The sequence below is a fragment of the Micromys minutus genome (genome assembly GCF_963924665.1).
Source record: "Micromys minutus genome assembly, chromosome: 29".
Lineage (NCBI taxonomy): Eukaryota > Metazoa > Chordata > Mammalia > Rodentia > Muridae > Micromys > Micromys minutus.
In genome coordinates, this window is record NC_137964.1 from 8,703,262 (window position 1) to 8,716,145 (window position 12,884).

Sequence of the window (12,884 nt, forward strand, 5' to 3'; positions counted from 1 at the left end):
ATACTACCCGTTCAGTGACCTTGGCCAGACAGGTTTAAATTGGTTTAGCTTCTCCATGGGATGAAGAAGTTGAGGTGTGTGAGAGCAATTCAAGTTTGTTTGTTTGTTTGTTTGTTTTTTAAGCAAGCCCACAAAAACACCCAACCCCCCAGCCCTCTAGCTATGATCTCAATATTCCACCCTAGGGAACCCGTCCCGCGGAGCCATGGCCCTCGCCCTGGAGAAGACACTTCCTCTCTCTCCTTTCTTTGGAGCTGTCTATTTCTGGGTTGGCAAAGCAGAAGCTCCGGGTGCCCGCAGGAAGCCTCGCCCAGCTTGGGTCCCCACCCATTAGCGCGCCCCTGGAGAGGGCCTGCCCCGAGGGGCGGAGCCAGCCACTCCCGCAGCCAATGAGCGAGCGGCTGGGGCCGGCGCCGGGGGCGGGGCTGCACTTGACAGTGGCGGTCGCCGGGCAGCCGAGCGGGCGCAGCGGCGGAGCGCGGCGCGGGCAGCGGGGAGGGCGCAATTCGGCGGCCCTGGGTGGAGCAGCTGGCGGCGGCGGTGCGATGCTGCGGGTGTCCCGGGGCTCTGGCATTGTGGCCTCTTCCTAAGGTACCAGCTCTGCTCACCCCTCTTTCGCCCCGGGAGACCCGCGCGCCTGGGCAGTGGCTTTGTGGAACCGGTGGGTGGGGCTGGGCGGGGCCGCGCCGTCGGGTCGCTTCCCTCTGGGGAAGAGGTGGGGGAGGAGGACCGTCTCGCCGGCAGCTGACCGCATCCCCACGCTTCGTGCTTCTCCAGTCCCGTTGTGTTTTCAAAGAGGGTTTGTTCCGGGACAAAGTTAGGTGCGGAGTTTGATGGATCCCTGGTCCCCGAGGCCTTGGAGAGATCCGTGGCACACTGCCCTGTACACCTACACCACGCGCTGAACTGGAGCGCAGCGGACCATGCACTTTCCCACAAGAGCAACCCTCCTCACTTGGAACGCAACAAGAGGAAATTGCTCTGTGAGACTCTCCCTGGGGAAGGAGGCTTTTCTGCAGTCGCATCTACACCTCAACCTGGTGGCTTTTGCTTGGCCACGGTGCCCAGGATAAACCTGGTTTAACTGTGTACTGCAGAATTGTCCGTCAAGAGCTTTAAAGCTTTAAAGCCTCTACATTTTAAGCCCATCTTACTTTCTAACCAAAGATCGCAGATACACTGCGCACAACGGGCCAGCTACGTGTGTTGAATTTAATATTTTATTGCTCTGTGGTTCCTATTGGCTTGTCTTTAATATTGGGACAGGTGCTGTGAAGCGGAGGGGGGAGGGCGGGGAGGGGAACGGATGAAGTTTTGACCCACTTCTCAGAGTGAGAAAGGAAAAGAATGCAGAACATAGCCAAAAGTTTCAGCTATCAAAGTAAGAGGGATTGGGTGAGCACTATTTACAAGACTCTGTAATGTAGACTAATTCTTACAGTTATATTCAACCCGTGCTGGTTAATAGAGATGGAGAGATGGCTCAGTGTTTAAGAGCAATGGCTGCTCTTACCAAGGACCTGGGTTTGATTCCTAGCACCCAGAGCTCACGAGCATCTTCAGTTCCGGGAGATCCAACGCCCTTTTCTGACCTCCACAAATACTGCATGTACATGGTACATGTGTATGTAGGCAAAACGTCCATACACATAAAATAAAAATAGATGTGTAAAAAAAAAAAAAAGTACTTAAAAAAAAAAAAAACCCCATGGCTTGGCCAAGAATGTAGGAAAAGGCCTATAATAAGATAACTTGGTAGGAGTGGTAATATTTAGCTACTGCTTAGTCTTGCAATTAGCAGCTTTTAACAAATACGTTGAATTCTATCAGACTCTGATACTTTCCTGGTCACACATAGATTTTCACATTTGGACTCTTCCTGTCATCACACCTTCGTACTTTAAAACAACTTTACAGTCTCCTCAGCCAAGGACATATTGTTCAGGTCCTTATAACTTACACACACACACACACACTTACACACACACACACACACACACACATACCATATTATCTCTTACAAAAGTTCACTTAAGAAAATGTCCCTAGCAGTGTGCAACATTTACTCTGTGTCAGGCACTCACTAGGTGAGACTTAGATGTTGTTGTTGTTATTATTATTATTATTATTTATTATTATTATTATTATTATTATAACTCTAATGTAGCATCATTCCTTTTCTTGAGTTGTCTGACTTCCCACATAGTTCCAGCAGCCCCCAAACTCCCTGTGGTCTCCCTGCCTTCCCGTCCTAAGGATTGAGATTACAAGCACATGTCACCATACCAAGCTGACTCTATTTTAGATCATTTCTTAAAAACTACATGGCAAGTGAGGGATCAGGGTAGGATTTGAACCTGGATCGGCCCGACTCCCTGCCACTGTTCCGTGGCGTCTCCAGGCTTTTGAGAGTTGCCCTGCTGTAACTGAAATGCATGTCATCTCGTGGCCTAACATGTCAGACTTATTCATAGAATATTGCTTCTCTCTGGGCCACTGTGTGCCCTGTGTATGGAGGGGCAAGCCCCAAGTCTCCTCCCTGCACCGTCCCTCGGCCTGATTTTGGATGTCCAGATATGCGAAACCCTTGCCTTTTCAAGCAACCCCACCCCTGCCACCCCCCACTTGGTGTTTAAGGAGTAATCTACTCTCTGTCATCAGAGGCTATTTTGGTCCTGCACACAGGAGCACACCTTGCTGATTGGCAGCAGTACATCCCCTGCAGTGTTCACAGTGACTCACGTGTCCTACTGTCCCAACTGTCAGAGAATTCCTAGCAGAGGCCGGCCTACTTAAAAGGAAAGACTAAAATGAATTTGTGGGGGGGGGGGGAAGAAATATTAATCCAGGGAATCTCCTGAATTCCCTAGTTCCGACTGAAAAGAGTGGATTTGAAGTTCTAGGGATGGGAAGCAAGCTTTCTTCACAGTGGGAAATGCCTCATCTGTGTGTGGCTTTGTGGCCCACTGACAGATACTGTAGCACACCTATTTCTAATATGATATTTTACTGAGGAACTGGATGTTTGACTGGACAGCATTAAAAGTCATATCACAAGTGTGACCCAGTAACTTTTGAAGCTGTGCCTAAGAAAATTAAGTCTGTTATTGCTGATGGGATTTCTTTTCTCGTTGGGGTGTGTGTGTGTGTGTGTGTGTGTGTGTCTGTGTGTTTTCTTGGTGTGCTTTTCAATTCTCTTTGGTTCAGGGTGATTTCTCAGCACTAAGATTAAAAGAAAACATACATTTGGGGCTGTGACCTGCTACCTGAAAATAAATCCCTATTCTTGGCCTTTGCTGTTACTCTAAGTGGTTACAGTCTCGGGGTCTGTGTGCATGTTTTGGAGTTTCAGATAAAGTCTCCTGTGCAGTGGTTTCACCCCGTCTTCTCCAACCACAGTAAGATGTGCGTGTCTGAGCCAGATATTTCTATTGCTCCCCATCTCCTGCTTCTAAACTACAGCACCAAATGCCAGGGAAAGCAGATGGCATTTGATCGCTGTGGCATTCTTGCCCCAGAGTGGAAGGGGAACCAAAAACATGTTTTGACTAAGGGTCCCTACCTTCTTTAAAGGACTAGCAATCTCTGAAGCTATGTGCAATTAGTGACATTTTCCAGTTTCTTAAACGTATTGCAAAAGCATCACGTGCAAAGATGCCACGAACTTACAACCATCCAAAACCAAGTCTTGCACTCTGTTCCTAAATCTTCTCACGAGACGACAATCCATATTGCTTTTTATTTTTTTATCATATCTCACTAACTCTGAAATTTCATCAGCTGAAAGATTTGGTGTGTGTGTGTGTGTGTGTGTGTGTGTGTGTGTATGTGTGTGTTTAATGTCATATGGGAAAGTGGAAATCTGGACAGTTTTAGGGCATGTCACTTCCAACACTGCATGTATAGGTCACGCCAGTTTACTGTGGTTTAGAGTTCCCTTCCCTTGAGTTCTAGCTTGCTTTCCTCTTGCTGGGATAGAACCCTCCAACTTGAGAAAGAAACAGATTATTTGGTTTACTGGGTGTGCTGGTTAGTTTCTGTCATCGAGACACAAGCTAGAGTCAGCTGGAAAAGGAGAGTGGCAATTGAGGAAGTGTCTCCATCAGATTGGCCCATGGGCACATCTGTGGGGGCATTTTCTTGATTAATGATTGATGCTGATTGTTTCCGGGAGGACCCAGCTCCTTGTCTGTGGTGCTACCCTCAGGCAGGCCCTGAGTGGGAAAGCGTCTATGCAGAGCAAGCCAGTGAGAGGCATTCTTCTGCAGCTGTTTTAGCTCCTGCTACCCAGTTCCATGGACTGTAAACAAACCCTATCCCCCCCCCAAGTTGCTTTTGGTCATGATGTTTATTTATCTGAGCAACAAAAACCAAACTAGGACACAGGTTATGCTCTGTTGTTGGGGGAAGCCTAGGCATGCATCTGGAGGCAGGAATTGAAGCAAAGACTACATAGAATATTGCTTACTGGCTTACTGCCTCTGGTGCCTGCTCAGCCAGCTTTCTTACAAAACCCAGTACCAGGAGCCCAGGATTGGTACTTCCCACAGCGGGTGGGCCCTTCTGAACCAATTAGCAATCGAGAAAATGCTCCCACAGTTGTGCCACAGGCCACTGTGACAGAGGCTAGTTCTGAAGGGAGGTTAGGTTCCCTCTTCTCGGCTTTCCTTGGCCAGTGATGGACAGACAATGTGTGTTCACCCACTCAGCAACAGACTGTAAGGTAGCTTCATCAGTGAGCGTCTTTCTTCTGTCTGGTGAGGCATTTTTATCTTGCTTTGCAAAGCACTGTGGAAATGCCCATCAGAGAGAAATGTTTCTTTAGTAATCTGGTCTTTATGCCCCACTGCTGTCTCTCATGCCTTGGTGTCAGTGCCAAGTCATACTTAATCTTTCTTAAAACAACTTAACTGATACACTGCTGCATTAACTTTCCCTGGGGGAAAGCGAACAAGTGGTTGCGCACCCCAGATGGATGAACCAATGAGTTCAGCTGGGGTTACTTGCAGGGGTGTGACAACTTACAGGTGTCCCCTTCACCAAAAAAGAATATCCCCCCAGCCTCTATCTGCTTATATATCCTGGGGAGGGGTGGGTCTTGTGCTATCATAGTGCAGACCCCACCCTCCACAAGGAAAGGTTTTCGAGCTCAATCTTATTCTGGTCTATTGTGAGAGTTGCTCTCATTTCAACATATCCCTGGCATGTTATGCCCAGAGGACGGACTTCAATGACTTGCATCTCTGTAAAAGTGAGAAAAAAAAAAAAAAAGACAGCCCCGGCTTAACTAACGATGTGTGTGCCCCCACTGTTGTCAAATTGTCCCTGATGTTAGTAGCTCATCAGTCTTAAAGCACACACCCTTCTCATGGCTGTTTAAATGTGAATAAAACGTCAACGGCTTATGCTGGTCTGCTTATTAGACTGTAGGCGCCGGGAAGGCAGAGACCATCTGTGTCCCGTTCTGCAGGAGATGGCACCCACCTGGGACAGTGACACACAGTAATCACGTATAGAATGAGTTTGAACACCCGCCATGGAAACACTTCAAGGTGTCTTCAAATTCTGATGTCTAGAAAGATACCAAACGCACGTCAGCAGTAAATCCTGCCTTTCTTGGAAACTCTTTGATGGCGTTACAAAACTAGCTCATGGTAGATTAAATTTCAGTACCTTTATTATTTCCCATGGAAGGAAATTTGTGTTTCATATCCGGGCCCTTTTATACGACTTAAACTCCCTGCTTGCTTGAACTCTGTGCTCAGTGTTTTCTTCGGATGCAGTCAGCGTATTGTGTAATGAACAGGAAAACAGCTCTTTTCTCCCGTTCCGCCACTGAAGCGGGAATCAGGCCTTCTTTGGATGCAGCACTGAGAACCAGCACCCACCTTGCGTTTTCATGCCAAAAACCACTATGTAGAGTTTGACATGTTGCAGAGAAAAGAGAGGAAGAAAAAGAAATATGGAAGGTAGAAAAGAAAGAGATGAAGGTGTGGAGGGGCAGGAAAAAGAAGGAAGACCATCTTTGCAGCGCAGTGTAGACCTTCATCTCTCTATGGCTCCGCCTCCTCGCTGCTGCCTGCTCAAGCAGAATGCATTGCTAAACCAGTCGCAGGAAGATGGACAATTGTGTCAACAGGAAGTGTGGTGGGCACACCAGTGCAGGCATAGCTCAAAGCGGTCCCAGGGACCTGCAAAGAACTCGCATCTCCCAGAGAACCCTAGTCTGTGTTTGTTGCAGCTGAGCCTGCAAACACACACCTGCTTCAGTGGGGTCTGAACACACAGCTCACTTGTGGGGTTCTGAGCTACATCCCGGCTACCGCTGAGAGGAGACTAATTGGTGTGGGTGGAAGGTTACCATGGAGCGTGCCTGGCTACAGGTGTTGCAGTTAAATTTTAGTACTGTGATGGTAGACCAGGGCTGGGTCTTTTAGCTAGTAGGAAATAGTTTTAATTGAAAAAAAATTTTTTTTAGCTATAGACCAATAAAACTTACCAAAGTTAAGTATTGTTAACATGAGGCAAAGTAATGGAAATTACAGGGAAAAGATTTAAAACTTCCTTACTTACCGAGTACAGAGAATGGGATGACAGAGAACTCGTTCTACGGTTTGAAGGCTGTTCTAATACCTCTGGTCTGGCTCAGTCTGGTGCAATAAGAGACACAGAGATGACTGTCGTTAAGCAAGGTGTTTTTATTTTATATACTCACCTTCTCCTAGAAGGTTAACTAGGCATAGTTACCAGAGCTTCCCCATGCCGAATCGCCAGGTCAGGAGGGAAAAGGACTGAGGGGTGATGTAGGCAGGAGAGGCAGGGAGGGAGGTGGGAGATGGCCAGTGTGAGTCACTTCAGCAGGCACTCTGGAGAGGAGCCACTTGTCCCTGATGGGTCAGGACCCGCCCCTGGGGTTACAGTGGCCCACAATATGTGTTACCGAAAGAGGCGGGGTAGGTTCTGATTGGTTAGCAAGGCCCTAAGATGTCAGAATATCGAGATACAGAGACTAAAACTTGTAGTTAATACATGGGGTGGGAGTATTTTGATGGTTAACTAATGAATTAGTCCCATAGATACATAGAATGTTCTATAAAAGGAGCAGAAACGCCTACCTTGGGGTCTGATAGATGTATCATCCATCATCCAGTAAACATTAATTATGTCTGAGTCATCGTGCCAGATGGGCCAGCCATGCTGCGCTCAGTCCTTAATGCCCGTGGTAGTCAGGTATGTGATGTTGATCTTGAGAAAGCCAGGAAGCACGTATTGCATAATAAAGCTCCCCGTGGGTAGGCCGCCATAATGAAAAGGACATGACACACCAGTCAGTTGGAAACTGATGAGCCACAGGCTCACGGCTGTTGCAGTTGCCTATACAAGACCTGCAGAAGATCGGGGCTCTCAAAATTCTAGCATGGAGATTCGGCAGTTGACTGGCTGCTGAGGGACAGAGAGTCATGTTTTCTGGGGGTTGAAGTTCCTGGAAGGTTGTCTGTGGATACAGCGGATGACCTCACTCCTGTGTGCATATAGGTGTTGTAAGCATTTTCCACTTGCAACCACTTGTCAGCCTGGTCCAGGGAATACAGATGTCTCAGTTACTCTTCTATTGCATTGAAGAGACAGCCATGGCCCAGGCAACTCTTATACAGGAAAATATTCAACTGAGGTCTTGCTTATGGTTTGTGAGGTTTAGTCCGTTATCATGGTAGGGAGCATGGTGGCTTGCACAGCACTGGAGGTGAGAACTACATTCTGATGTACAGGTTGAGAAAGAGGCAGACAGACAGACAGGCAGGCACATAGAGAGAAAGACAGAGAGTCAGAGACAGACAGATATAGAGAAAGAGACACATACAAAGAGACAGAAAGAGACACAAAGAGACAGACAGACAGACAGACACAGAGACAGACAGACAGAAAGCATGTGCCTGAGCCTAGCGTGGGCTTTTGAAACCTCATTCCAGCTACACACACACACACACACACACACACACACACACACACACACAGACATAAATACACACACTTCTTCCGACAAGGTCATGCTTACTCCCGAAAGGCCACACCTTTTAATAGTGTCACACCCTGGCATCTAAACCTTCAAATTTATGAGCCTATTTGGGCCATTCTTATTCAAAGCACCACACTAGGTGGGTGAAATAGGTAGGACCATTAAATATTTGCTACTAATAAATAAGTTTATTTTAAAACAGTTCTTTGGTGTACACATAATTTTGCTGCTTATTAAGGACAACAGCAAATTTGCATACTAATGAGGTGGACCTGCTTTTTTGCTTTGACATAAAGAATTAAATTAAGACTAAATATTAGACACTACAGGGCATCACATGGCCTCAGTGTTTTTCAGATTTGGTCGATAATTTGACCGATCAATACTGCTTCTCATAAATACATAGCATTATAAAATTGTAGCAGTGCATTTAGGACCATTTTTTAAAAAATGGTTAGAAATTCTATTTTTAATCCTGAACCAAAATTCTTTAAGAATTTCTTTCTTGTATGAAGTTCAAGTCAGCAGCACAAGCAGCAGTTTTGTTTTGTTTTGTTTTGTTTTTTTAAATCAGTTATTCCCAGGACGCCGTACACAGGCAGACTAATGGAATAGCTGCTGCTGGGGGATAACGGCAGGGAAATATTCAGTCTCTGTTTTCCATAATTAAACCGTTACATTTCAAAACAAACAAAAAGGCTTTGCATGCGCAGTAAGAACGCGACAGTTGACAGTGTGCTGTGGTCTGCAATCGGAGCCGAGGTCTCAGGCCCTGTCCCTTGGCACGTGTTGTGTGCTCACGACCAACACCGTGGCGAAATCACATCATACAGTACAGGTTAATGCACTGGCAAAACCTCCGACTTGTTGCAGTTTGCTTTTCGATTCTCTTTCTCTCGTTGTGTGTTCAGGAGCGTTTTTGACCGTTGTCAACTTTTTTGTGTGTGTGTGACTCACAGTTTAAGAAACGGGAGCCTGAACAGTGATGTGTAGCAGCTACTAATATTTATTAGTGTTTATATCATATGGGGTACTGTAAATCTCTAGATATACATGGCACAGTGCATGTGAGTCTATACAAATCTACACTATTTTATTTAAGAGGCTTAAACATATATGGATGTTGGTATCCATATATGTTTAGGGTCCAGTTCCCCATGGGTATGGAGAGGGGTGACATTCAATGTTGGGGCATTAAAAGGGCTGTGACGCAAACAGATCTGGACTAGCTGTCCCTTCATGCATAGCATGAGAAGCAATCAATATCTGTTGAAGGCTGTGTGTGTGGTTGGCATTGCCCTAAGGGCTTTGCATTTTCTGTTTAGATCATTTAATACCCCCATCCCCACCCCCAGCGCTCGGCACAGCCAGTTGCTGCCAGTGTCTTACAGATCACAGAGCTGAAAAGTGGACAGGTTAGGTCTCTTCCCAAAGTCATCCTGACAACCAATGAGAAAGTTGGAGCAAGAGCTGTCACTTCAGCACTAGGCTCCCTGTGCTAGGAGTATGGGCTTCCTTGTCCATTATGTGGGGCTTTGGGTTTTTTCCTGGCTGGTTGGTTCTAAGTCTATGTCGTTATTTGCATAGGGTATCCAGTGTGCTGATGCTGATTTAGGGACTCACTCTTGTATGAGGATCTTGTGAAAGTTGCAGGCTTTTTCAGACTCAGCTGGGCCATGTCCACTGTCAGGACAAGCCTCCCTCTGGCCCTTCACCATCCCTCCCTCACCGATCTCTTTGAGTCCAGCTTAGAACCCCCGTCCCCAGAAACCCGAGTCCTCTCACAAGAACAGTCGGATGAGTGTGGGAGGTAGATGGGAAAGGAGGCACTTTAAAATGAAGCGGAGCAGAACGTTCTTTATCCCCCATAGGAGGCTTCCCCCGCTCCCACAGCAGTAGAATTAAATTTCTCAAAAGTAGAACAAGAGGAATCCTTCTATTCAAGTCTCATGTGCCGAGATTAGGAACTGTCATCCTTACTTGCCGGCCTTTGAATTCTAGCTTTGTTTTCTTCTTCAGTAGCAAGTAGCAAGACCACATACACCTTTCAGCATCTGTCTAAGCACTGAATAAACTGTATTTAACCACAGAGTCCTCAGCTCCATGTGGCTAGCAGATCTTAAATATTCTTGCAAATATACTGGGGCCAGTGAGGTCATCACAGTGCCGCAAGTGTGTGTGTGTGTGTGTGTGCGCGTGTGGTGTGCATGCATGTATGTGTTCACAAGTGTGTACCTGTGTGTGGTGTGCATGCATGTATGTGTTCACAAGTGTGTACCTGTGTGTGGTGTGCATATATGTATGTGTTCACAAGTGTGTACCTGTGTGTGTGTGTGTGTGTGTGTGCGTGTAGATGCCCAAGGCTGGGGTCAGGAACATTCTTCAGTCCCTCTCTACCTTATTATCTATTGAGGCAGGAGCTCTCAGTCAAGCTTACAGTTTTCTGATATGTTTAACTTAGCTTGCCAGCTTGCTCTGAGATCTCATCTCTTCCCTCCAAGGACTAGAACTTCTGGCCACAACATCCATCCAGTTTTAACATGGGTTCGGAGGACTCAAACTGTGGTCTCCATTCTCACTTACCAAGTGCTTTATCCATAAAGCTGTTCCTCCAGCACTCAGTGTTAAAACACTTCTAGAATATTCTCATACATAAGGAATATATGCTTAGTGAGTAGCCATTTGAATATTTAGGTAAGAAAATAGGAGAAAGTAGAAGATGACCATAAATCTACCCCCAAACATGATTGATATTTGAGTTTTTATTTCTTCCCAGACAATTTTTCCAAGTTTTCATGCAGTTTTTATGAAAATAGACCCATTCAATGTGCTATTATATAAGCTGATTTTTTTTCCCAGAAAAAAAAATTCTCCCAGATATCTCTCCACAACATCAAAATAATTACATAGATTATTTTAGGCAGACCAAACTGCCATTCCTGTGTTTAAGACAGTATAATAATCACATCTTAGAGAGGATTAGATGGCTCAGTGGTTAAATATGCTCACTTCTCTCCCAGAGGACCTGGGTTCATTCTCAGTACCCACAAGGTAGTTCACAATTCTTTGTAACTCCAGTTCCATTGTCTCTTCTGACCTGTGTGGGCTCCTGAAATGTGGGCACATAATCCATTCACCAAACACACACACACACACACACACACACACACACACAGAGAGAGAGAGAGAGAGAGAGAGAGAGAGAGAGAGGAGAGTATAATAATAATGAAAATCATTTAAAAATGAGTAATATAAAAACAGTCGCTTCCCAGTATCGAGGCTAAGGCCTCTATCCATCTTGACATGGGACATTTTGTACCTCGTGGGGTTTTCTAGCAGCCCAAGCGTGACTTTGGCTGAGTGAGACCTCTGCGTTGGGAGCTCCCTCTTCCCAGGCTATCAGCCTTCCACTGTTTGCATGGACTACACAGGGTCTCATAGTTCCTGGTGGCTTTGCAGGTGGAAGTCCAAATGGGCTTTTCTTGCACAGAATCCTGTGATGGATGAACATCATGAGACATACATCCCCATTCACTGCCTCTCTAAACCACGTCCATCCGCCCATAAAAAACGGTGCCATTAAGAGGCCTCCCCCACCCCTCCCCCCATCTGATAATTAACAGATGGCTCTCAAGGATTGCGTCTCTTGGGAGCAGAGCTACCAAAGGTAATTGAAGCCCACAGTGCTATCCAAACTGCATGGCCGTTTAAGTCCCCCACCTCGGTCTCGGTAGCTGTTCACAATGGACTGCCGCCAGCTTCTCCTCCATTGACTTTCCCTGCATTCAGAGTCTAATAAGCCACCGGGCAGCCAAACTTTGGTTGCCAAAGAGTCTCGCAGAAGCAGCCTCTCCTCACTGCTGCCCTGCACCTTCTGGGGGGGCAGCTCAGTGTGTTCCCAGTGAGATTTACTTCTCCCTACTTCTCCTCACTAGTGTGCCCATGAACGCACACAGATTCCTTCTGATACCCAGTTTCTCGGAAAGCAGATCGCAGCTCTAAAACCCTGTTCTAACTAATCGGTGTTCTTTTGTTTTCGATGGCCGTGACTCTTGTTTTTGGAGTCTGTCACCACCTTGCCCCCCAAAGTCCTGCCAAAACCACAAACAAATCAAAAGACATACATGTAATGCGTGTACATGTGTGCGCCATCGATGCGGTACACGGCTGCACACATTTTTAAATGAATGAGAGTCATCCTTCTCTAACCACAAATAGCTTCACTCTTTTAGTTGCCCCTTGGCAGAGCACCTCGAACTGACTAGCCGAGAATTCGCTGACCTTCAGGCATCCTTTCTCCTGGCCAGCATGACTCTCTCGGCCACCCCTCCCCCAAAGTGAAGCCCTAGACCACCAGCTCTACTCTGTCAGCCTCTTGTCTCTAAACATTTTCCCACCCGCAATTTTTTTTCTCCTCTCAGCAAAGACATGGATGCCTCTGCAAGAACAGAGTTTACCATGTTGCCCATGGTCATCGCAGATGTTAAGGTCCCCTGAGACTGTGTAACTAATGCAAAAGATCTTTTCCTTAAAGGATGTCATTAGCTGTTCACATGGCAAGGTTCTTTGTGGCTAATTGGATGGAAGCCATCAGGAGGGGTCACCGCCCTCTTACATCATGGATGCTGATCGAGGCCATTATGGTTAAGGTACCACAGGGCACTTATCTACCGACATGGCTTCCCCATGTTAGCTTTATAAGTGCCTGATTCATCTGCAGAAGCGGTTATGGGCCCCAGAGTCTTCCGCAACCTATTTAAATAAACTATCAATAACCTAAAAAGCTTTTCAACTCGGATGCTCACCACCACTTACCGGCTCCTGCAAAGTGGATGAGCACCACTAAGTGATTAAGCTTCTCCCAAGT

The 12,884-nt window shown here is 46.4% G+C and overlaps 1 protein-coding gene across 1 annotated transcript in view; it reads left to right on the forward strand.

The window, feature by feature from the left end:
• Positions 1-515: 515 nt before the first annotated feature.
• Positions 516-12,884, forward strand: part of FRY (FRY microtubule binding protein) — a 364,922-nt gene continuing 352,553 nt past the window's right edge. Inside the window, exon 1 of the mRNA XM_080941189.1 lies at positions 516-591. The gene's annotated coding sequence lies outside the window, so the exon portion shown is untranslated. The remainder of the gene's footprint in view (positions 592-12,884) is intronic.